At 38.1% G+C, this 26,400-nt stretch overlaps 1 protein-coding gene across 4 annotated transcripts in view; it reads left to right on the top strand.

The window, feature by feature from the left end:
- The first annotated feature begins 359 nt into the window (after window positions 1-359).
- LRRC4C (leucine rich repeat containing 4C) overlaps window positions 360-26,400 on the top strand; it is a 497,868-nt gene continuing 471,827 nt past the window's right edge. For all 4 annotated transcript variants that reach the window (XM_032690516.1, XM_032690512.1, XM_032690518.1 and 1 more), the window contains exon 1: window positions 360-951. The gene's annotated coding sequence lies outside the window, so the exon portion shown is untranslated. The remainder of the gene's footprint in view (window positions 952-26,400) is intronic.

The following is a 26,400-nucleotide window of genomic DNA, read 5'->3' as shown; positions in this document are numbered from 1 at the left end:
CCCTAACCACTACTGCTGTCCTAATCTTCTAGACCATTTTGTGCCCTCCTCTTATCCTAAGTAAAATACAATTGCTGGCTCTGATATTCATTAAGTGATAATCCAGATTAATTCAGACTTTGATGTAGAAACAAGTCCTATTTCAGCTGCCAAGAAATCCAGATCACCCCATGGAAAATGCACACACACATGCACGTACACATACACGCACACACAGTATGTAGAATGCCTTAAAGAAACTGTAGCTAACCACCTTATTAGTATTCCTCCCTCCTCTGTGTTTCACTTGCAGCAACAGAGGGCTGAGCAAAATGCAGTAGAACAGGGACAGAGACAGAGCTGGCAATCATCTCGGTGCAGGCTGCTGAATGTAGGGGGGTGGGGGGGATGCAGCAAAGCAAGATTAATAACCTTGCCATAATCCTGTGCACCCTGGAAGGAGATACCTCCGGTGACTGAGCTGTTCTTGTCTTGATTAATTGGACTGAGTGAATGAGTGGCTGGCAATCCACCTGGTTTGGAGGCGACCCCCTGGATTTACTGATCTCTGAATCCTCTACCCATCTGGGAAGGTAACAGTGAGACATACCATCTGCAGCACACAGAGCAGCTATTGGAGGCTACTACTGACAGTTTGCACTACAGTTTTTTGGTGAGCAAGAAGCCAGGTACATTGTACAGTAGGATATTTCTGTGCTGAAGCTACTGAATTTCACAATCTGGTCTTTCAGCAACCCCCTACGCTCCGTTTTCCAATTGCCTTTGAGTTCTGGGCTTACTTTTGGCATCGTCTCCTGGACGCATTTTACTGGGGATGGAAGAGCAGTAAATGGAACCTCTGAAAACTAATTGTTTTGCTTCTATGTGACTCGAAAAAAGCTGAAAGAGTCAAATCCAGCTAGAGGAATTTAAATTTCTTTGTGAGAAGTTTACAGAGGGACTGTATAAAAGGTAAGTCCAGGAGGTTGTCTACCCCTTCTGTTTCCTTGTTTGTTTCCTGCTTGTTTGCTTGAAGTGGGGGAAAAAGGCAAAAACATTAGTACTAGGTGCATAGGAGTGTGGTGTTTGTAAAGTCTTCTTGTAATTTTTATCTCCGTTTTATATCCTTTTCTGTTCCTCCCCCCCCCCCGCCCTGCCTTCTCCCCTTGCCATTTCCACAGTAAAAATGCTCACAAAATAATGATCTATAAGGCTGCTGGAAAATGTTAATTAAGTAGCACTAGAAAGCTCCTTTCATTTCAAAGGTATTACAGTTTCTAGGAAGAGACATCTTTGTATTGAACAAGCTAAAATATTTGGAAAGTATTTAGAATGGGCAAGAAATATAGCTCATGCAATATCTTCAGTAGAAGCCTCCATATTTTCATAAATCTTGTCTAGTTTTTTTCTTTGCATTTCAGTCAGCTCTGGAATGATGAATATGTAAGCAAAAAGCTGCTTCTGCTGCTGTTAGCTGAAGTAGAAGGTATCAGAACAGAAATTTTAGGATTTGTGCATGACTTATGTGAAGTTCATCTGTTTGCTTCTCATTATCCTTTTGAATGCTTCTTCCTTTTCCTTTTTTTTGACTACAGAATTTATGAAATACGTAGAACCAAACAGTAACTCATATAGAACAAAGTGCCAATCTCAAATGAGTTCTTGTAGGCCATTAATTTTTGGGATGGAGGTGCTTCTAAGCACTCAGGTGACCAAAGTAAATTACTTATCTAGCATTGCTCATGGCACTCCAGATTTTCTGGAGATCTATCAGTCATATTGCTCTGGTGCTACTCGGTGTTTAAACCTGGCACTTATCCTCCCACCCGCACCCCTTTCCACCAATGCAGTTCCTGCAGGACCAGTATGAGTGTTGTAGCCTTTCCCATCTTTCCATTAAATAATAGAAATAAAATACCATTGTATTTCAATAGAATCAGAGCTCTTGTGGTTTGTTTTTTTTTTTTATTGCTGCACTGATAGTACTTAGCATTCCCAATGAGGTAAGAAAACCATCTGTAAATACATTTCAAAGGTGCTTCATTCTCCAAATGGAGTTACTAGGTACTCCCGCCTTCTCAATTACATGAATATGAATGACTAATATTGAAGGATATGGTATCTCTTTTAAATATGGCATAGCAGGATATTTAGTGTAAAAAGATGTGGATCAAAATACAGTTCTACTGAATAACCAGATGCTGAGGGGCTTCTATGTGTAAGTATACATATGTAATGTATGTAAAGAAATGGGGAATTACGTCAGATTTATAAATACAAGGACACATGAAATAGGATGATCCATTTGGTACAAAGAAGTATAATGACCCTTCTTGTAATAGATCCTGTGCTGTAAAGCTTAAAACTTAATGAAAAGGCTCTGCTTCAGAGTAATCAAATCACTTTATGTTATTGCATCCTGTCAGTCAGTCCCTCTATTTCCCACTGGTTTTGCATAATAGCTTTAAAGATAGATTAAGGAAGAAAGGAGAACTGGTTATAGGTGTGTTTCTCCTCATTTTCTGGAAGTGATGTTTCTGTGTTCCATGTGCATTTACTGGATTATGATTATGACAAGCAAATCTTTCTGGGCAGGATGCAGTTTGCCATAGTTTTCCCTCACTGTACTTTCCTCAAGCCCCCATTGCATGTAGCACAGGAATCTCTTTCATCAGGCAATGAGGTATGCTCTGTTTTAACTATGGGGAACAATCTGCATGTAATGAGGGCTAAAAAAAAAAAGTGGGTGAGTGTGAAGAAATGACAGCTCATGATTTTTGAAGTCTTATCCTGGTTTTAGAATTGAAGTATGGAACGAGACCATCAAAGCAGAGATGTTGACTGGATGAAAGCATGGGAGAAATGTTCTGCCTGGAGATGAAACTTTCATGTTCTGGTGAAAAAGACAACACATTGGCTCCACTAGTATTTCTATGTAATCTGATGTGTGAAATATACTTTTAGAAGTGATGCCCTAAACCAAGTAGGAGGGCAGTCACTTGTATGCTGGAAAACTATGTTACCACTCTCTTCATGATGTCCAGATGTTATTAATCATCTATCTCTGGTTTTGCATGTAGTATTATCTCCTTATATATTGCAGACTAAAGCAAATGGTGGTTTTTGGCATTTTAACAGATTCACTGAAGAGGAAACTTTGTGCTTCTCTCCCCTTGCTGCCCTGATTGTGTTGGTTTATTGGATTTTACTAAGAACTTTTCCTGAAATTCAATTCTGATTTCCTAATTAAACTGTCACATTTGCAATTTTTTGACTTTGTTTGTACATTGTGTACATGACATTGTATATAACATGTTATCACAGGATCAGTTTTGGTTTCTAATACCATTGTTATTTTTATGGTAAGAATGGAAAGGAATACTCAGTGCTGGCAGGTTTTATGTGGGAACAGGCTTTAGCACCAGTTGGACTGTGTGGTTTGGTGTTGTTTTTGTTTGTTTGTTTGTTCTTTTGGTTTGTTTTTTTTGGTTGTCTTTTTTTTAAGGAAAAACCCCAGTAGTTAAACTGTTAAAAGAATGTCAAGTGTTTCATCTTAGTGGTCCTTCAATTTCAATTGCATTTCATAGTGTATTGCCCCATATGCCTTCAGTCTCATCTAATGTGGAAACTGCTTTCTCCTCTGTGCTATTTGGTTGGTTATATGAGCTCAATCCACTACCTGAATATCTTGCTGAAATATGAAGGGAAGGCCTGCACAGGTCGAGTAGTGTATTGTAGGTAAAGTCTCTCAGTAGGAATACGGGTACAATGACATTCTTATGAGCTGAATTGTCTAAACGCTCTTTTAAGAATAAGTGAAAGATATAGAGAACCGAAATTTCTTTTTCGCTTAGTTCCAGTTAATTGAGCATCTTCCTTTCCTTGTTGCTGAAGTCAGCCAACCAGGCACTAACCTTCTCCAGCACATGTTTCTGTGTTTCTGAGACCCAGGGTACTTTACACATGAATTCCTTCTTCTTTCTGAAACAAGCTGGGCTGACAACTGGTAAGTAAATCTTGAAGCAGTGTAGTGGCATGCAAGCAAGGGGAGGATGGGAGAGAGGAGATGTCCCAGCAATTCCATGACTTAAACCAAAAGAACAAGCTCTGTGGGATTGCAGAACATGTTGTTTTGATTGCTGACTCATTGTATTGGTCCGCAGCATTATCTTACACCAATGTAATGACACTGGGCCTGGTTTTGAAATAATGAGGAGGAAAAGAATAGTTTATCAGTAAACACACGTTGCTTATGATTGTGTACTTCTTTGACAAATAGTATGATTGTTGGAAATTCATGTACATGGAGTTAGGGTTCTTAAACCTTTAAAAGATTTAATAATAAGTAAAATTTAGTTTTTGCCATTTGAGGAAAAAAAATGAAGTTACAAATATATTTTTCAATAGACAAGTTAGTTGACTGCAGTAAATTACACTTTTCTTGTATTACTTTCCTTCTAATTTCTTCTGATTCTGTGTCAAAGGATAAAGTTTCGGATCTAAGGAGTCCAAAATTCCAGTTCCTGGGTTAGCAAACATGGTAGATAATCTGCTGCTTCAGAGTTTTGAGTTTAAAGCCAATTAATTTTCAGCTTTCAGTATTCCTAGTCGGAAGTGTGAAAATTAACTTTGTTTGGGAGATTGTTTAATCTCTTAGTTTTTCAAACAGAGACACCCATTTAGGTGCTTAGGGAAGACACCATTGTGGTGCTACCTGTTATTTGGCCTTTCACAGATTGAGGTAGCCAAGAAAGCATCTTTTGACAGGCAAGAGTTCCTTATATTTTTATCAAATTAGCACAAAAGCTCATGTGCATTTGAGGTGTATAACAAAAAAAATTTATTTAGACAATGTAGCTTCCAGAAGTGCTCTGAAAGAGTTGTGTTGAGAGCATGGTATACATGCGTAGGTATTTGCTTCTGGAGGCTGTTACTTTTCATGCTGCTAGTGGTGATGAAGTTCTCAAAGTTAAGATTCAAATGACCCAGTGGTATGCTCAGTTCTGTACAGCCATTTCATATTACTAAGGAGGAAACTTACTGCTTCTATGTGCTCAGAATCTGCAAGATGCTGCCATGAAAGAATACTTGCTGCCAAACTTAGAGTGGTTATGTAAGGTAGAATCCTATTGATCCTGGAGGAGGGTGGTGGGCAGAGGTTTCTTCAGAACCTGGAGACTTTCTCAGAACATACACTGCAGAGGCAGAATTGCAGCAAGAAATCTAGGTCTCTTCCCAGTGTATATTGAATAAACTTTTTGTACAGACAGCCACTATTCTGTAATTTGCCAAAGTTTCTTTACTCAGTTGGCCATTGATGGTAAGTATTGTTTTGTATTTTATGCATTGCAAAGGCTAACAAATGTTTAAAATAAAAGTGTGTTTAAATGAAGCTCATAACTGCAGACACGAAGGACTTATCTTGCTGCATTTTTGACATATCTTTGAGCTTGTGAACTCTGGCCAGAAAATTTTCCATGAGGCCCATTCTAACCTCTGATAATTTAAGATGTTGTTTTGGTAGGTTAAATTTGTCAAGGGCTCATGAAGTCCAGCACGTACTAGTAATTAGAGAATCAGTTCCAGTCCTGTTGTTTGTTCTGTTTACAAGAGTAAGAACAGGATTATACAATTCTTTGTTTAGCTTCTCTGAAATTGTTGATTTGGTGTGAAGTAAGGGTACAGACAGAGGTGGGAGGACAGTAATTTTTATGGAAATGTTTGCTTAATTTTATTTAACTCCCTGTGGGAGCAACCCCCCCCCTTCTCTTGTTTATTTGTAGGAGAAAATACGTGGGGCTATCAAGCAGTGTACTTATTTTTCATAGAATCTTGGCTTGCTTTTTTAAAATTTGTTTACCAGTATATAATCTTTACTGTCTTTTCTGCTGTCTCAGGAAGAAATTGGTGAACGAGAAAGAAAAGCAACACTTCTGCACTAGAAATGTGGTGGTTCATCTGCTTATTAAACTAATAAGACATTTTGGTATTATTAGGTAAACCTAGGGATGGCACTTCTCTGGGTGATTTCCATCCCCCCCTTACTGTTCTTCAGTTAAGCATTGTTGAAAGCTTCGCTAGGAGCTTCTAATTGAAGGAACAAAGAAAGTGAATGTCCTGAGGTTAAGCCTTTCTACAGAGGCTCTCACACTAAGGCTGCATTTGTTTCAACCTATTTTTTCATGTCTGGGGAGCTACTCATGATTATAACTGCATTTCACATATACCTTTAAATCCTCACTATACCCTCAGTTATTTCAGGAAAAAAATTATGCACTTCGAAGCTAAATGATCTGCCTGCTTAACCTGGAAGAGTATCTTGCTTCTGAAAAGCAGAAAATTCAGTAGTAGAAACTGGAGAGAAAAGGGTGGAATGGGTGAACTAAAAGAAAGAAGGAAAAACAGTGTAGTGATTACCCCAAAGACAAAAGTAGCTTCATATTCTTGAAAAGTATAGGCAGTGATTGCATCACACAGACTGCACGTGGAAGAAAATTTTAATTTTGCATGCAGTCAGAGTGTATTTTAGCAGTTTGGGGGGGGGGGGGAATGGGTTGTAGAATGTTCTTTTTAAGCATCTCAAGCATATGTTTCAGAAATAACACTTAGTCAGGATTGAAGTCCACATTTTTATTTTGAATGGGAGTAGAGAGATATAGCAAGGCTAATAATAGGAGTGGCATTATCAAAACTCCATAAAGGATTTGGAGATCTCTTGGAAAAGCTTTGAAAACTTAAACCTTGGACTTGACTAGTTGCAATCTAGTTCTGAAAACAAATGAGCGGAGAGACATAATTTGCAACATGTTTGGGTGAAAGGAATGTGTGAACTAGAGAAGAGTGCAGGCCCAGAAAAACAAGACGCTTTGTGTGATTAGAAATTTTTATGGGTGTGAGCTAAAATTGAGATTAGATAGGATTTTGGGGAGAATTCTAGTAGTGGAAAGTTAAAAATAGTTAATGCTAGGATCAGTTGAATTCAGGAAGCCTGAAGCAAATGCAGAAGAGGTCATTTAATGTGTAGGTATGGAAGAGCCTCAGTATCCAGAGATAAGATTCAAATAAGTGACTAATGCATTGAAAATTTGTATCATAAATTACGAAGTAATATAACTGAATGGATAAGTATTTTAACTTCTGGAAAAGAAAGTATGATTTCTGGGGTTCATGAGTTCAACCTTAAAAATTGCCACAGTCTATGTAATCACCCCTGTCTTCCAGTGAAAAATGTAAGCCAAAACTGTAAGTTGTGACGATCTTTAGTGACTAAAAAAGTCATGAATGACTTTATATTATTAGCTCTAGAATATGCAGAGGAATTTGGCTGAGTTAATGTATAGCTGGATTAACGTAACCTGGCTGTCAGGTAGTAAACACTTTTCTTTCTCCTCTTTAAGTTGCATGTCACGCCTGATCCACATGGGGGTTTTGCCACTGAAATTTCAGTGGATGCTTGTAGTGGAGTGGGCTGTGTATGGCAGCACTGCTCAGAAGCACCCCTTGTTTTCCTGTGACCTGTGGGAGAGTAGCTGTGCTACTTACTGGAGAGTGAAGAGGCCTCAGGGAGCAAGGACTGCCCTAGCCCTCCTTGGCTCTGTCCTGCCTTGCAACTACCCTGTAATTTAGATGAGTGGTAGGGGAGAGACAGTACAACCTGACTCGTTAGCTTTTCTTTTCCTCCATTGTCAATGATAGTCAGGGCTTGCTACAGTAACCTGATGCCCTCCTTTTACAGAAGTCACAACCCTTTCAGGCCGCAAAAGATCCCTTCAGACTGGGATTCCCTTGACAATCAGCTTTATAGTTTAAGCAGCTTTATGCAATACTGAAAACAGTGACAGTTGAGAGAGGTAACTAGGAGACTTCATGTATTATAAATACTTGGCTTGGGAATGTGTGCTTAAGGGTATTAAACTGCCTAAAAGAGTCTCTTAATCTGCCTTAATTCTTCTTGTTATATTCTTTTTCTGAAGTAGGCGGGGATGCAAGATCTTTTTCATTTAGATGAATAGAGAAGTTCCACACCTGTGGAACACACATATGTATGTTCCTACTAGACATGTTTACAGAATGTAGAAAGACAGGAGAAACTGAGTGAAATGTCTGCCCAAAATACTTACCTATGTAATGTTATTTCCCATTTGAAATCAGAGCTTTGCTGTGAATCATGAACATTTCAATGATTTTTCTATCTGGAATGTAATAGAAGATTTTTGAGGTCTAGCAGTGGAGAAGGCTAACTTTTTTCATTACCTCTTATTTGTCAGTGACATAAACTTACATCTTTGTCTCTGTCTAGGAATGAGCCAGTTTGTAATGTTTATGATGGTATCAGCAGGAAATATTCTTCCCCAACACCACCCTTCTCTTCACCCTTTTGGATATTGGAAGGGAAACTTCAGAAGTTTTATAAAGTGATGGCCTTGAGGATGCAGAGGAAGTAGAGATGGATAAAACTACTGCTCTGATATTCATAAATGTTTAATTTGCTAGTGGAAGTGAATTTTTTGTTATTATTGAGGGAGGAGAAAGTGCATTTTGGCAAGTCATGATTTTTCTAAATCTATGAATATTTGGAAAAATACCACGCATTTCCGAATGTAACAAAAGTAATTATTTTCTAAGGTTATTTTGTCCAAGTTTAATATCTATTGTACAATGAGAGTCCTCTCCTATTTTTTTATCAGAAACCATGCCTGAGCTTTTAATACTTAAATTCTTTTACTTCTGAATTTTGCTGATAATTGTCTCTTTCTTCCTTTCTTTCCATATTGTTTAACTGTAATTGGTGTACTAGAAGGCTACTTTCATGATCTTGTCCAGGCCCTCAGGCAATGGAAATGAGTAGGTAGTTCCAATAAGGATGTCAGTTTATGAGAATAAACATTTGGCCTCCAGTTGTTCTACAAATTATTGTCTAAATAGTACTTTTCAAATGTAGGTACATTTCTGCAATCACTTCAGGCTTTTTTAATTATTTAAGCCCAGTGGTAAGCACTACAAGAGGCAGTGGAGAAAAGGTCACTGGAGCAAGATGATCATGTCCTCTACAAAAGGCCCTGATGTTCCATTTGAATTTAGTAGGATAATGCAGACACTAGAAAACATTAAGAATTTAAGGTTACATGGGCTTTTTACCATTGTTAGTAATATGACTGGTAAATGCCCTTTGTAACTGTAATACTCTGTTTGAATTTTTAATATGACAAAGGAAAAGAAACACTTTGTTTCCTTTTCTAAAACAAATTATGAACATGCTCATATACTAAAAATATTTTGAGCAAGACTACTACTGTAATACTATGGTGGTTTGGTTTTCTTTAAAGATCTCATCTCAAAGTCTGCTGCTTGAGCTGTTGGGTTTTTTTCTCAGATCTCTAGAGACTTGAGGTTATTGAGAAGGAGTTGATGTGTGGGTGATATGAGATGAAACTAATGGTTTCTTGTCCTTGCTTTTGTCCCAAATGGGAAATCTTCGTTGAATTCCATTGTTTATGTAGACAAAAGAAAATAATATGCCTAATCAATGCTCTTTTTGCCCTATTCATTAGACATACTAATCCTGAATAGCACTGGGATTATGTACTGCATTTAAATCTAGGGTCATGATCTGACCCTTTTAGAAGGAGCAGGCTCTTTTTCTGTGGCTGTTGACATTAACAAAGTTCAAGTAGGTATGGTCAGAACAGTCTTATATTTGATATACTATAACCTTATGCAGCTACTTTGTGATCTGTTTTAGTTGCTTTTTGCTTTCTTTATGACCAGTTTTCCTGTAGGGTAAAAAGTGTATAGATTTATATACTGTATAGACTACTAAAACTGTTATTGAGCTATTGCATTAAGCTGGTAAATTGTTCCCCCAGTGCATGGCTACTACCCCTCAGAACAAAAATGAGAAGCTTTCATGTTACCACCTTGTGTACTTCTGACACTTCTGCTATTTCTGATTAACTTGCTTTCTCTGTATTATAGTAACAAATATCTTTAATGGCATTTCATTATATATATGATGCCCTGAATTTCATGAGATGAAGAAATACTTTTACTTGCTTGGGCTTTCAATTTCTACTGGCAGGCACTCAGCAAGCAGTAATTTTTTGGAATTTGTTGTTGAATGACCATTAAAATGCAGTCATTTTGTGAGACAAAGCAATACCTCCCTTTAGAGATCATGCTATTTAAATTGGCAGAACTGGAACAAAATAGGATGCACAATCAATACAATGCTGTAAGGGTCAAAGCTGTGGTTCAGATATTTGGTGTTTTGCTGCCTGTGACCTTTAAAGCTAAAATTCTTTTATTAAGCTGCTCCTCCACAGTCAGGAGTGAGGATCAGAACACTAGAATTGCCCTGCTGCTGCCTTTTGCATTATGTTCATTGGATGAATAGGCTTGAAACTACACTGCAGTAGTGCAGGATGGATGGGGAAATGGATCATGTTGGAGATGCCTACTTCTGAACTCCATGCAATGAAACCTGTCTAGGACTGATGCAATTGGTATTCATATTGGAGAGAGCAAAAAGATTGATCACCATGTCAGGATAATGGGCAGCTTTTGTGTCATTTTAGGGTGTAAGGAGGAACTAGACTATTAGCAAGGCTAGTTTTGGTTTTGTTTCTAAACACTGCTGTTGTTAATTATTTTTCTTTGGTTGTTTGCATGGCCTATGCTGATAAGTATGGAGATGAAATACAGAAGCAACTTCTGACTCATTCTCTTCCACAAAGGCTAGTTCAAGAATAATTTGAGAAGCGTTAGGCAAGAGTTGAGTCACTGGATCAACTGTGAAGTTCTGCTTGCTGTATTGGAGGCTATGTCTTCCTTTCATTGTTTTGCATAGCCCCTGGTTCAGTAGTGAGTGTGAAGATCTAGCCATAGTCTGTACAGCAGTATATGCTAATATGTCATGTTACAGATCTGGAATTGCAAGGTTGATTGCGTTTCCCTCAAGGGTAGAAACAACGAAAGTAGAACTCTGGGATCAGTTTGAACAATAAAGATGAATATTACAAAACCCACCCAGGTTTTGAACTGCTTTAATTGCCTTGTAGATGCATAGGGAAACCTGAGGACAGACACCTCTTTCTGAGAACACTGACTGGTAAAACGGAATAGTCAGACTGTGCAGCAGCTTTGGGGCTTAGAGATCCTGCAGTAGTCCAGTCAGCTGATCCCAGCAAAGCATCTAATTGCAGTGTTTGGTAAAGTAACTCCTGTAGCAAGAGTTTTAAAGAAGGTAAGGCTGTGATGCCTGAACCTACAGTCACAGATTTAGAGGAACCTCTGCCCCCTGAAGATGATCCATATGGCATTTAATGAATATCAATATTATAGGCTTCCATCAAAAAAGTAATAAGACTCCATGGTGATCACTCTTAAATTTGCAGAATATAATAAAACATTAATGTAGCATATTTCTGTTGTACTTGTTGAACCATCCCATAGCATTTAATTTTTCTACTGAACTTGATTGGAGGATCCAAAAATAGGAAACCATGATTAAAAAGCAGATTTCCACACCTTAGTATGTATTCCTTAGACTTAGTATGTATTCCTTTACAGGGCAAATATATTTAAATTTAGGATTTTATCTAGATTTGAAGCACAGAAAAACAGTGGAACATTTTACCCTATCATACCTGTTGTGGTATAGAAGATGTGTTTAAAACGTTACCTAAACTTACTGTTAATATTATTTCTATATTTGATACTTCATCTATATTAGGTAAAACTAATATCACAGCACTGTAATCAGCAGAGGATTTTTGAGTGTGTGAAATGGGGAAGAAAGGTGCACAAAGATGGTGGCTTTGACTCCTGTTTTTGGAAATTAATGCATTAAGAACTTAAAAATTGGTAAGAGGTGATGAAACTGTGTGGGGCTTGAAGTTTTCAGTTCTTGAACATGGCATAGGCAAAATTGAAACAAAGCATATGCATTCATTAGTATAAACATATTCTTCCTCTAGAAAGTGTGAACATAAAATAAAAAAAATTCCAAATCTGAATAAGATGAAGCACTGAGTTCAAGGCAATCCCTACCATCCTCTGCATAAACATGGTTTAAATAGTACAATTAGTAACACTTCAGTCTTGTTATCATATGCTGTCCCTGCCAGAATGAGGTTGTGTCTGTATCAAAATACTTTGGGCTACTTTCTTTCATGAAATAATTTGAATTAACTTTGTGTTTTAACCTCAAACCTTCATAAATATGGATACCACTCCATCTCTGCTGCTTTCATTGTTCTCTTAACACTGTATGATGCTGACTTTTTCAGACTTTTTTCAGAGTAGCAAAGTATTTATTTGGAAGTGCATTCCTGTTCTTATATATACAGGTAGAAGTTGTGTGTGTATAAATATACACACACACACAGAGCTATTTCTTCAGAAAGTTCAAGTGCTTCTGTCATAATCACTTCTGCTACAACAGAAACTGATTTTCATCCAAAACATTAAAACCTCTTGTACCTGTGAGGTGAACAACAGCTTCTTAGATGACCTTTTTGCTTTTACTTCAGTCCATGGAAAGAAGGTCAAGTTTCATCTTTAGTTGGAACCAGTCTTCCTTGCCCTGCCTTGTCTCCAAACATTAGTCACATGTTTTCCAAACCACTGCCATTTACCTCCTCTCCCATAGAAGTGTGTTTTCTCTGCAAGTCTCTTAGGAAGACTGCATTTCGAGCCCAGCATTAAAAGACCATTTAAGTGAGCCCTATCTTTATTTCAAATCTTTTAATCTTTTCTGTTTGTTCCTTTTTTTTTTTTTGTTCTGGACTTCTTACTGAGTTTTATCGTGACTGAAAATAGTCATTTTAAAAATTGGTTTGTTTCCTTGGTGACCCAGAACCGCATGAATCATAGAATCAATCAGACATAGAATCATTTGGGTTGGAAGGGGACCTTGAAGATCATCTAATTCCAACCCCAAGGCAGAGACACCTTCAAGTAGACCATAAGTTCTTAAAGAAGTGCCACTTCTGAATTCAATTTATTGTGGTGCAGTATGAGCCTTGGGGCCACTGAGTTGCCAGCAGGGCTCCTGAAGCACCAGTTCAGCTGGTTTCTCTCACCTAAATGCAACATGAAGGGGGACAGCGGGGTGGGGAGGCAGCCTCAAGGTACCGCTGTGGGGTCACGCTCACGCTGGGCAGGGCAGGGCCCCTGCCGAAAGAGCCGTGATCCCCGCCTGGTTTAGCTTGTTAAAACAGCTGGTAAGCAAATATACGGTGGTGGTGCTGCTAACAACTCATTATTTCATTAGCTGTGTGTGTTGTCATGGCTTAGTGGGCTTACAGGCAAGTGCATAAATTCAATAAAAATTAGGTAAAATGCACTTATTACCTCTCCCAATCTCCCCCATCCCTTTTTCCATAACTGTAATTTCTTTTATACAGAAATACAATTTATTTTTTGCCCACTTTTGATCTAAAAAGCCAGTTGAAGTTTAGGGTATTAAGTACTGCGTTAAGAAGAGATAATGATGACTAATTTTGCTGAATCAGTTCACTGAGTAGGGAAGGAACTGAGCAGTAGAACAATGACCTAAGCTTGCTTCAGACACTGATCAGCCAAAAAAGAGAAGGCCTTACTATTTAGAGAAAGTGTTATGAGGCTGCTGTTTATGGTGTATTAATTTCGATCACTCCCGCTGATCATTTTGTTTATTTGTATGGAACTGGACTGGCTAATGTAACTACCTCTGCCCTTGTCTGCTAAGAGGTGCAGAGGTTGATGTTTAAGGTACTTGGTTTGATGGAGACTAAAACAAGCCTGTAACTATCATGAATAATGGTTATTTTCACCTTGGAACAATTGAAGTTTTATAAAAACCATTTCTTTCTTAGATGGAAGAGCACAGATGCTCCATACCTGTCCCCTTCGTATTTTTTAATTATTTTTTTTTCTGCACTGTTTTCTCCACCACAGGGTTCTTTTGCTAGGTTGGATTTGGTTAGTGTGGAGTGTCAGAAAGTAAATGGCAGTACTTTGGGTCTACCAAGTGCTTTTTGAATTTCTAAATGAACAATCAATATTTCCCCTTGAAAAAGAGAGACAGTCTGGCTCCTTATATGCTAGAATAGCTGGTAGGGTTAGAGTTATCCTCAGGAATCGGAGTAAAATCCCATTGAGACAAATGTCAAATGTTCAGAACTCTTGTTTCAGGTTTCATGTAGATTTAGGTGTGTATAATCACATCACTTTTACTTGGGTCATGTTTTAAGGTACTTCTTAAGTCATAAGGTCTTAAAGTTGGAAGACCTGAAATATTCAGTTCTATCCTAAATGAAAGCTCTTTAGCAAAGTGCTCTGACCAGGAGCTAAACCCTGTGCAAATTCCACGGCTGTAAAGTATTGAAATTTCCTTTAATTATCTCAATTTGAAATTGACCCAAATAGAAGTCATGACTGTAAAAATTAAGCCCATGGTTTTATCAGGAAACCAGTCATGTCCAGATTCTAATGATTTGGAAAGTGATCACAAATCTTAAGTGTACCTCACTAGCAGTATAACAGAGTATGTGGTGAATTGGAATAACGGTTTCCATTTTTGTGTTAATCCACTCAACTCTTGAAGTACAAATCTTATTCTTGCTTGCCATGTAGAACTAACCTTGCAGTAGGAAATTCAGTGCCTTGATTTACAGATGGGTTAAGTGATTTCATAAGTCATTAATACTTATGAATCCATCAGTGGGGAAAAAAACCTCACTATTCTACTTACTCCAAGTGTGTGTGCATGATTAATTTTAGATTCAACCTGGAAATACAAAGTGGTCGCTTTTTCTTTTCCCTACATTAAAAAAAAAAAATCTGCATCTGTTAAATGGAAGTATCTGTGAAATTTTCTAAGCTTAGAGTGCGAATAGTCCTTTCAGAACTATCTTGAAAAAATTATGGAAATAGGGCTATTTTTCCTGTGGATTTCTTTCAACCATCAAATTTTCTTTGAGAACCACCACCAGTCTTTGCTTTTTCTGCAAACATTAGTCCTTGTGGCAGCTCATTAAATGGCAGCTGATGCTAAGACTATATGTAAGTGAAAGGTGCAAATCAAACCCATATGCATAGAGGACTGTAATGAAACTGTTACTGGTAATAAGATACATTCAGATGATGGAAGTGATCTGAATTCTGATATACACTTGGGGAAGATGGATGCTCATAGTAAGGCACACTAGAGATTTATCTTTTTAAAACACTCTATAACCATTTAAAAATATTTCTCTCAGCACCTTTGTTAAAAGAACCAGTAAACAGTCACTTTCCAAACAGAAAATAATTCTGAAATATTGGTAATTTTGGTGTGTTTTTGTTGCGGTAACACTTCTAGAGCATCTTACTGCTAAGCTAATGCTCACTCATCCACTAGGTTTTCATATGGGTGAACCTTTTGGACATACAGTGTATTCTGGGGGCTTGAACCCCTGTGCAACATTGGGTATTTCAGTCAACAAAATATTACAAATGCTCCTTGATAAAAATCCATCTGCATATTTAAATTGTACAAATAAAATAAACTTGTAATGAAATATGCTATGCTGTACTCTGTGCCACAAGTAAAGTTTTTTTTGTTTAGGATATTAAAGAATGAATGAACAGTTTAACACATGGCACGCTACTTCTGTGTAACTCTTCAAAGGATTAGAATAGAGGTGTGAAGTAGGAAAAAATAATTACTGTTTTCTTGGTTCCTTCTTTAGCTATAGAGTAATACCAGTGTCCAAAAGATGCAATTTACAGCATTGTAACTGATTCTTTCTCCTGCTTAGAACTGGACCCTTATTAATAATTTGTATAGTTGACAGTAATTTTAGAGCTTTTTTGAAAACAGTTATTTGCTTCCACTTCTGTCTCACTTTCTTTTCTTATCTGTGTAAACTTTGTCCTTTTCTGGGAAGAAAGGCATTTTTCTTTCCCTCTGGAAATCTCACTTGACATTTAGCAAGGGATGTTTGTAAGAATGTCAGACTGATGAGAGCTGTTTGCTGAAGTCTCACCATGTTCATTCAGCTGAACAATATCTGTTGTTAACAACCATAATTATTATGAACAGGTTTAAAAGGACAAGCTTATTGTTGTACTTTGGCAACATGCTTTTGAGCTGCTGGTTACTCAATAGTAATACTTGGCACATGACATAGCTTTTTATCATCAAAGTGCTTACAGATATTGACTAATTAAATGCATTAGAGGCTATCTGTATGTCCCTTGGTTGTGGGGAAGTAAATAACTGCTTCTTCATTTATATTGTACAATTTGTGAGTGTTTGGTTTCATAATGACAAGTACTAAATAGAGACATGACCCTTGTGGTTGAATTATGACTCTTTTGTTGAAGTTTTGCTTGAAGTTTTCAGATGTCATTTCCATTACCATATATATGCTATGGGATTGCAATCATAGAATCATTAAGAGTTGTAGAATCATTGAGTTTGGAAAAGACTTCTAATATCATTGAGTCCAACCATATAAAGCTTTTCATCTCTGGTAAGACAAGACAGTACAGGTGTGGCTATGCAATCAAGATGAGGCAGCACAATCACCTTACTGAAGATGCTGGAAACTGCAGAGTAAGAACTTCCTTGAACCTTAAGAAAAGCAAATAAGTTGAGCTTTGGAGTTACAGATGTGCAGTATTTGCAATACAAGCGATATGACCCACTTGTTGCATTACTGAATCTTATTAGTCCATTGGTTTTTACCTGGGATGTCTTTCATCATGCAAGTTGTTAGTGAGGGCTGTTCTGCAATGAAAAATGAAACTAAGGCAGCTTATTGGGCATAACAGAATTGTCACATGTCTTCTAATGTTTACTAGCTAGCCAAGCATGAGATGTGTAATAAATGAGAGATTCCTGTACTTGATTGAGTATATTTTACTTTATTATGCAGACAGCTCTGGGAAGATATGTAATCAGATAAGTATTTGAGCTCAGGCTCTGGTGACTATTTGTGCTAATTGATAAAAAGGTTGCTGCATAGTAGCCTAAGAGGTAATTGGGCCATACGTTAGGAAAAGGAAGCACACATTTGGCCCGCTGACTCTCAGTATTGAATCTGCCTGACAGAATGAGACATCTTACTTATGTATTTCATGTGTATGACACATGAAACTAGAAATCATAGTGTAGCTAAATAGCTACTGCAAATGAAAAACTCTTTTCCCTATGTTTCTGAGAGAGTATTCCATTTGTGGAAGTATCTTTGCATTGGTCATCCTGTCAGTTTGTGGTAGAGAAAAATATCTACTTTCCTAAATTTCTTTTACGGTTTGGAGAAAGGTGATTGCAAGTGATTTTCAACACATGAATTCATCATAAACTGTGTAATTTGCTGTTGGGGCATTATATACATAATTGCAAAGAAATAAGAAATGATATTTAGCTTATTAATATTCCTAGTTAACTGAAGTGTTCTCAAAAAAACTGTACTAAGCTTGAAACTGTGACACGTTTGAACCTTTTAGACTTGAGAGCAGTTATCAAGAGATCTCAGAGATGGATTTTCTTAGACCTTGTGTGCCCTTTCTGCATAAGCAAGCATAATTCACTTTGAAAAGTCCTCCATGGTTACTAATTCTTATTGTGGCATTAATAGCTATATTTGTTAAGAAGGCTTGCATGTATAGTAGTTGACTCTTCATAATCTGACATTTGGACATGTGAATCAGGATTGAGCTTTTAAAAATTCAGGCCTTGGTTCCCTCTGCTGTTGTTTAGATTCAGTTATCATATTTTAGCTTTAAGCCCTCTCATTCCCCACTTTATATATCTGCAGTTTTGGACAAAGTGATCGTGAGACTCTGGTTGCTCGCTGACATTGCTGGGAAATTGTAGTCTCTGTCTCTCTGGGCTGATTTTTTTAACTGGCCAGATGTTGTTTTTCAAGTCCTGAGGTGCTGATATATAATTATGGAGAAGATCATTCACCTTTCTGTTGGCTTGCTAGCTTCCTGTGAGCCTTAGTTCCCACTTTACAGTTTCTCTTTTGGAGAAATGGTCTGAACTGCCCCTGAATAGCAGTGTTGACTTTGTCTCTCAATTAAAGATATGCAGTTTGGGGGAGTATGGTGATTCACAAACCTTAAATACACAAAACTTCTGGGTGTACTTTTTAGAATTTCTGTCTACTTACCTATTTAGTGATGTCTCATATTGAGAATTATTTCTGGTGCAATGGAGCTTATGGAGAGAGAGATCAACACACTTTCAGGCTAAAAATTACGTAGTTCAAAGGACAACTTGTGTGGGTTTGGAAGGATGTCAGAATGGTGTCTGTCCACAGAATGATCAGCTGTACCTGTATAATTTTTGGTAGATGTCTAATTTATTTTTTTAAAGGCCTCCAATGATGAAGATTACAGAGACTTCCTAGGTGACTTTGTCCTTTACACAAAGCTAGTGAGCTGTCATTGAGAAGTTGGCTGTAAAGCTATTATAGATACAACTGATAGTATTAGTGCTGTTAGTGCCCTCATCCATGTACCAATATACTCTTCCTTATTCCCATTAGAATTTGTCTGATGACTTCACAGATTATGTTCCTTTAATTAGAGCATGGCAAATTCTATCAGAGATTGACATTTTGAGGCTCAGTTTGGTTTTGTGTATTCTGCCAGCCTATTGCTGGGAGACCTGGGGTTTGGTTTTTCCTTGGGACTGGTTCTGGGTAGATTTCAGGCATTTCTTCTGGAACTTGATTGAGTAAACAGCCAGCTGCTAAGGACAATCGTGAAGAAGTTATATGTAGGGTTTAGTTTTTTCCTAGTATCTTGTGGTTTGCTATCTAAAGTCACTTTCCTTGTAACCATGTGATCTTCCCTCCAGCAAATATGTTTTCATAAACAGAACATAATTGATTTGATAATGCTTTATGTGAGTAGGGATCTTTCTGTACCCAAAAGGTAGGGATACCAGATAAATGATAAGAGCAGATGGCAATGTCATTATCAGAGGAAAACAGCTAAAGAAGTTCTTGAGACAGGGAAATTAATCAAAGAATACTGTGCATAAGCATGCTCTCAACTGTCTTTGCATAGTTACCATTTTAGATTCAGCTCATTTTGCTTTTGCCACTTTGCTCTGTTTTCAGTTACAGGCAGGTCCTCCCTACGCTCTGTAGACAAAGAACTGTGGCAGAGCTGTTGACCTGGGAAGCAACTGGATGCAAGGACATAAGACAAAACTGGTCTCCCATTGCTAGAGTCAGTCTCAGAGTGACCAAGAGGAGGAACAGAGATAGGACAAGGTGGGAATCATGCCAGTCCTTGAAAACAAGCCTTGCACAAGCACCTGAAGCTAAGCAATCTCCTTGTTTATTTCTCCAAGTGCTTTGTCTGGTTTGATCTGCCGATTGAGTTCAGTTGCTTGCAGTAAATTGCTTGTTGAGATTGATGAAGTCTCCATAATGTGGCTGCATGTTGATCATCTTCCCTTCTTAGAGCATCAAATTCGTGTAACTGCCTATAAGATGAACCAAGTCAGTGCTGAAACTTTGGCTGTGGGGAGAAATGCAGTCCAGTGGTCTCGTCTTGGGGCTAGAAACTGAAATTTGTGTGTTACTTCCCAATTTGTAAGTTTTTGTCACAAACCCTGCCCCCAGAACAGGAAAAAAAAAATCCAAACCCAAAACAACTTTCTGTAAAACTGGGTCTGGGAATGAAGCATTCTCATGTCTTGAGAAACGTGGGAGACCTTGGTACACAACTATAGTACAAAATATTTTTTTCATAGCGTCTACTTTGCACGTCACTCTTAAAATTTTTATTTTATTTCTGATTATCATCCAGGTGTGGATTTTTTTTTTCTGGTGTGAATCCTAGATAATAGAAATGCTTCCCTCAGACTTTTTTGTTTGAATTTTTAAAAATATAATTGAAAATATTAATTTTCCCTCTCATGAATCCTTATTTTTGTTTTGTGGGTGTTGAGTTGTCTATTTCATATATCACGTATTACTGCTTTTCTAGTTATTTTGTACATTAGTTTGTTAGGCTCTCCAGAAAGTAATTCTATTGTGCTATATTCTGTGCAAATGTTGGAGAAAGATGATTTCTCTCTGCAAGATTCTGTACTTTCATGTGTGAGATGGTGACCAAAGATTGTTTAGACACAGAAAAAAAATGTAGTGTGTGAAGGGTTCTTAGTATATTAAACATGATGCAGGCAAAAAAAAAAAACCCAAAAACCTCTTTTAGTAGTTAGGTTCTCTGTTTATAGTCCTTTGCACACCTTTCAAGAGATACATTAAAACTACATCACCTGACATGATCTAGCAATCAGATCCCTGAGAAAGTGCTCTTTGGATGAAAAAGCATGGAGAGGCTATGGAAGACCGAAGAGCAGGTTTCTTAGTGGGACCTTATTGTGGTAATTCAAGTCAAAACCCTTTCCTGCCTTGCTGTTCAGCTCGCAGAGGCAGAACGGTGCTGTATGCCCTTTGGATGCCGCTCGCCGCTCCCGCCGAGGCGGATGCCCCGCGGCGACGCTCCCGGCGCGCTGCCGCACTCACTCCTCGGCAACGGGCCCTCTCCCGGGCTGTCAGCTTCCAGGATGCCGCCGGTAGCTTGAGAGGAGCTCTGGAGTCCCTAGTGGTAACGGGAGGGAAACAAACAGCTCGTTCTTCCCTTTTTATCCCCGGCAAAGAACGAGACAGGCGCCGCAGCTGCACCGCGGTGAACACTATCCGGCGACTGCTACGGCATCACTAGCTTTCCTTGATGCCCTTTGCTGACTGACCTCCCTTTTTTTTTTTTTTTTTTTTTTTTTTTTTGCTATGCTGTCTTTACCTCTTTAGTCGTATGATTGCTGTTTTGTGTTACACTTGCAGTAGGTTCTTAGTAGGGCTTCTCTGTACCCCCCAGTTTTCTTGTATAATTGTATTGCAGTGCCTTCGTCCCGAGGGAACTGCTGTAAGTGAAGAACAATGGGAGTAAGTAAGTTGCATCCCGTGGCTTGCTTGTTTTCCTTTTGCCTTTGGGCCGAGTTCTTAATAGTGCAAAATGGAAAGTTTTCCTCTATAGTCTGGCAGAATCTGTGAGCACTAATTTTTTATGCTAATTTTAGTCATATTTAGTGCTAATTTTAGTGTTATTACTGGTAAGACTTCTGACTTGATACTATCAACCTGTGTACCTTCGGGGAAAAATGCTTATGAAACGTTGTTGTGGATGTGCTGGAATATTTATTGTAAAGATGGCAATATACCAGCAGTACTGTGGGATGCTAGGTACTGCATCTCCTCTGTGGTTTTTCACCTTTCAGCTGAAGTATCTTGTCTCTTATCTACTTCTCACTTTATGCTGATGCTTTAATGGAATCTCTTGCAGTTCTGTAGGTGTTCGATCATTGGTTTGGTCTGAAATACATTCTGCTATTTCAATATACACCACCTCTTGCCCCCTGCTTGTGACTTTATACAGAGCAAAGAACAGTTTTGCAATCTGGTGTATGCCAGTGGCACAAAGCCTGGTTGAAACAGACAGTTCCAGTGACGATTACTGACTTGATTTATCTTGAGTATGGAATGGGCAGAGTAAAAGTGTGTGTTTCACCAAGTGTGAAGTAGGATGTAGCAGATTGGCAGAATCTGCAGCAAAGGACAAATGTAACCTTAAGTGGGACTTATATCTCTGTATCCGGGTTGCTTTCTGTCATCGTGTTACCAAGGGCTCAGAAGTCACGTGTCTCTTTCTGCAGTATTGGTGCTGTAAGTAGAGTTGCTTAAGGCTGTATATAAAACCTCACTAAGGTATAATTTAACTATTCCCCCTTCAATTGTGGAAGAGTGAAGAGCACTGTCTCTGTACCTTGTCATCCTGTATGTGCTGCAAAAGATTTTTCTGTCATATCTATACCCACATGTATTGCCTTCCTCTTGCATAATTCATAGCTGAAGAATTTGCATTTCCCTGAAGTTGAAAGTTCCGAGAGTGCATTGTAATGATTAGAGAAATGGGGGCAGAAGGAGCTGACTGGGTTTGTTTTTTTTTTTTTTTTGACCTAGCACTTTTACAAATTTATTTATTGTACAAAAACCTCTTAACTAAGAGGCAGTTGAACTGGTGCCAGTGGAATGTTTCAGACTTAAAAAGTGACAAGACCCATTTATATTTTTACTTGAAAAAGCATTTTCTGAGCTGCCTCAGCACAAGGTGACCATCTGTCTGTGTCCGTTGCTGACCTGACAGTGAGGGAAAGATAAACCTTTGACTATCTCTAGATACAGACAAAATTAGTAGTTTGCTCCATCTTTGGTATGGGGAATAGTCACGGGCAAATGGGCAACTGTTGCGGACAGATATATAACAGCAGGTTTTTCGTGCTGTACCGGGTATGGAGCTGTTGTCACAGGTGTAATAATATATGAGTAACTTATACTGAGAACCAGTCTCTAGTAGATGGGCATCTGATAAATGCATAGAACATAGGTTGGGAAAGCTACAGCAAGTTGAAAGAACTCACTATTCTTGAATAAGAGCTGAACATGTATGCTAAAGCATACATGTGGCTTTCTTCACAGATCACCATGTGAGTATCTTTCGTGTGGGAATCTTTCCTTTTGAAGCAGATGAGCAAAGGACACTTCCAAGATACCCTCTTAATGACATTTTAGTAACTTAGTTTATGTTGTGGGCTTTTTTGATTTTTTTTTTTTTTTAATGTATGTAACAGAGCACATATTAACAAGGCTTTAAAGCACATAATAAAAGGAACTTGGTGAGAGAGCAGTTAGATGTCATTAGGGGTATTCTTTGTTATGCCACATCATCAGGTTATGGGAATACCAACTATTGTGCTAGTTGTCCCCAGTACCATCTCTTCCTTTCCAGAATGTCACTCTTAAGGCTTCAAGCTCTATTGTGATTTAGGACCTTGAATGTGTGATGGAGGCCATATAAGGTTGGGATGTGGATCATCACCATACCAATAATGTTATTGATGCCACATACACTGCTGCTTGACGGAATGATGCAAACGTAAAAGACAAAGTAATCAATTGTAGCTGAGAAGTACTTAACTGGGAGAGAGAGGGCATGCTGAAAGGCTGGTATGACCTTTCCAGATCATTGCTCTGTTTAGTATAATTAATGAAAAGCTTCCTGCTGAAATGAAATGTGTAGGTGCTTTTTTTGGGGCAGGGGAAGGGAGCTTAGGGAAAGATGAAGATATAGCTTTTGAAGAGCCCAAATGACAAAATCTTGTTGTGGAAGAAGGAAGATGGTAAAGAATTAGGCAGTTCAGGTATGCACTGTTTCACTGTCAGATTACTGAAATTAATGCCTGTGTCACTGCATCACTCCAACATGTCTTCAGACACCTCTGGCAATTTCCCTCTTGACTGAGAATCATTTTTTATCTTCATGATGCACCAGGCATCTTTTATCAGTGCTCCAGAAGTGCTGTATAGCTTGGGTTTGAAAGAGAGGCTTTTACAATGGGTTAAGAGCTCAGGCAACCATAATTTCCCTTTTGGCAATACTCTGTTTGATCCTCTTTTACAGATCAAATAAGTACACTGGAAGTCAGGGGAAGTGCTTAGTGTAACAAACCCAAACACTGAGTGACACGGCCTAAAAGCACCCTATGTTAGTTGAAACTTGTATTCAGACATTGTTGCCACTGGTTCCCTGTTTAAAAAGAAAAATGTCTTCAGGTTTCTGCCAACAACAAAAGCTGTCCAATTTAAATTTAATCAATTATTTGTCACTGTCTGGCGTATTTTGTCTGAATGGTTATTATACATTTTTTGGCGCTTTTTCCCTCCCGTGTTTTGCTGGAGCAACAATAGCATAGAGACATTTGTCTTGCAGAAAAAGAAACTCTGAGAATCACTCAAACCTATTTCATTTGTCATAAAAAATTTGTATGCCTGGGAGGGAAAAGAGACTGGTCACTTGCTGTATTTTCCTCTTCTGCTCCTTCTCAATGGTTAGTTACAACCTCAAACTGCTTCCTTAGAGAAAAAACTAGTGTTAGTATGATATTTAGTCCTTCCACAACTAGAAACAACCAGAGTTAATGTAAAATTTATGTAAAATAACTTCTGTTCAAAAATATTCTGTTCTTGTTGCATGGTGAATAAATTCTTCTTTTTAAGACCTAAGTGATTTTAAATTTTAGAAATAAATCTATGGGGTTTTTGGGGGGTTAGGCTTTTTTAATTACTTTTGAGGCTGCAAACTGTCAGGACTCTTATATAAAAGTTTATTTTTAAAAACTCCATCTAGTACACTGGGAACTGCAGAGATCACTCCTGTAAGGGCCAGACACTCTGTAGAGCAGAGTGATTATGAAGTGAATTTCTTATCTCAGGAAAGAAAACTGCTTTCCAGTTATCCAGACCTGTAGTCAACACATCCATTTCTTCTCATTTCAAGAATATGGTTTCCATAGTTAAATACTTGGGACAAATATCAGTAGGTTGTCTTTAACATGTGGCAGAGAGAGGGCATTTTGCAGTAGTTGCTTTTAAATCTTGAGTTACCTTTATTATGGATTGTGGTGTTAGTGCAGTGCTTCCTATGTACCTACTGCAGCGTGACTCTGAAAAATTGAAAAGTATTCAAAAATGGCTCACTTGGTTGCTTTCAAAATTCACAGCCACCTTCACATCTTATGATGGAGACAAATCTGGATGCAAACTGCTGAACAGTTTCCCACAGGCTGTGTCACACCAGTGTCTTAGTAGACAGGCCCCATGGCATTTAGAGAGTTTGGAAGGCAAACTAGGGAGATCCAAGGGTTTCGTTTTATGAAAATGCTGTTCTAATTTCAGCAAAATAAACCATTTGTGAATGGCTGGCTTTTTCAAAACACTTCCAAAAGCAATAAACAGAGAAGAATATACAGAAAAGATTTTTATCAGGTTTTTTTTCTTTCAATAGCTACAACTATTAAAGCTGACATTTTTTTGCAGGAGAAAAATCTGGTTTTGTTCTGAATGTTTATTCTTCCATACAAAGGGGAAGGACCGATGCCACTGTGAAATCTTCATGAAATTTTGGAGAAAGACATAGTGATAACTTCTGGAAGAGGAATATTAATAATAGTCATCTTGCACATATTTTTAGTCTTAAGCTTCAGTACTTAAGTGATTTCTCACAACTCATGAAAGCTGATGTAAATGCAACACTTCTGCAGTTAATGTGAATCCCATAGCATTTTGCAAATCTTGAATTATGTAAAGAACTGGAGCAAAACCATTATTCTTTAATTTGGCTAGAGAGACTTGCCTTGTTTTTGAGCAGGATGTGGGGCCTCCTTTAACCTTTCCACCTGTAAGGATATCAACACATGGAAACAAGCGGATTTTTCAAAGACATATTGTGGTCTGTTTCCTCCATTTGCTGCTTGCCTGTATTACTCTGATCCAGTTCAGAGATGGAAATCTGCCTCTTGAATTTGGAAATATGCACTTAGCTCAGCCTTTATGGCTAGTGGTGGAGTAGACACAACGTTTTGGAAGCCAATAGGTAGCACACTTGTTTAATTGATTCTGATCCTTCACTCTTATCTGCCCAGTGGGATGCTTGCAAAGGAGCTTGTTCTTCCGCATGGTTTGTATTGAACAGTGAAGTTTTGCTTGATGCAAAAAATTATTCACTGCATGTCAGCCATCTGTTCTCTCAGTCTTTCGGTGGTTTATCTGATCAGTAGAGCTCCTCAATTTTTCTAGTGAAAAAATCTTGAGTGAGAAAATGGCATTAGTGTTTTATGCCACCTTCTTTTGGCACAATAAACAATAGTGAAACATACAAAGGATTAATAGATCCCTCCTGTTCAACCTAAACTATATTATCTAGAGGAATTCTGTCTGCTAAAATATGAGCAGAGTAACTCTGCTGGCATAAATTATTTGGCTTTTCTTCTTGAAGTATAACCTGTCACCCTAAAGGCAATTTTAAAAAAAAAAATTACAATGTACTGTAACTTCCATGTTCTTTCCAGTATGTGCCTCTATATGCAGCATGTTACCTCCCTACATGCATTAACATTGGTATCTTAAAGAAACAAATCTATGCTTTTGTGTAGATGACAGAAGGCTGATATTGTGTAGAGCTGACAAACAGAAAATATAAAACATAGCAATTTACAACAAAACCAAAGCCTACCATGAAATGTTTGTGCCTTTTTCTTGCTCTCCATGTGAGATTAGGGTATTGCTGTAGAGTATGGGAACTTGGGGTTCAGGTTCCTGTTTTGACTCCTGGAGAGTGATTTGACAGATGAAAGCTGTTGGACTCAGGCAAAACAAGGACCCAAATCTGAATGTTGTGCCATGAATCTCACTAGTGGCCTCTTGCTGAGGTGGCTGTACTTTTGCGTTTTCCTTTTTCCAACAATCAGAATTGCCGACCAAAGTTGATTTAACACTTCTCAAATGTAATTTTGTCTGAAATTGCAGTAGG

Source organism: Chiroxiphia lanceolata, chromosome 6 (assembly GCF_009829145.1).
Source record: "Chiroxiphia lanceolata isolate bChiLan1 chromosome 6, bChiLan1.pri, whole genome shotgun sequence".
Classification (NCBI taxonomy): domain Eukaryota; kingdom Metazoa; phylum Chordata; class Aves; order Passeriformes; family Pipridae; genus Chiroxiphia; species Chiroxiphia lanceolata.
The sequence above is the reverse complement of the archived record's forward strand: the minus strand, read 5'-3'. Positions and strand labels throughout refer to the sequence as shown.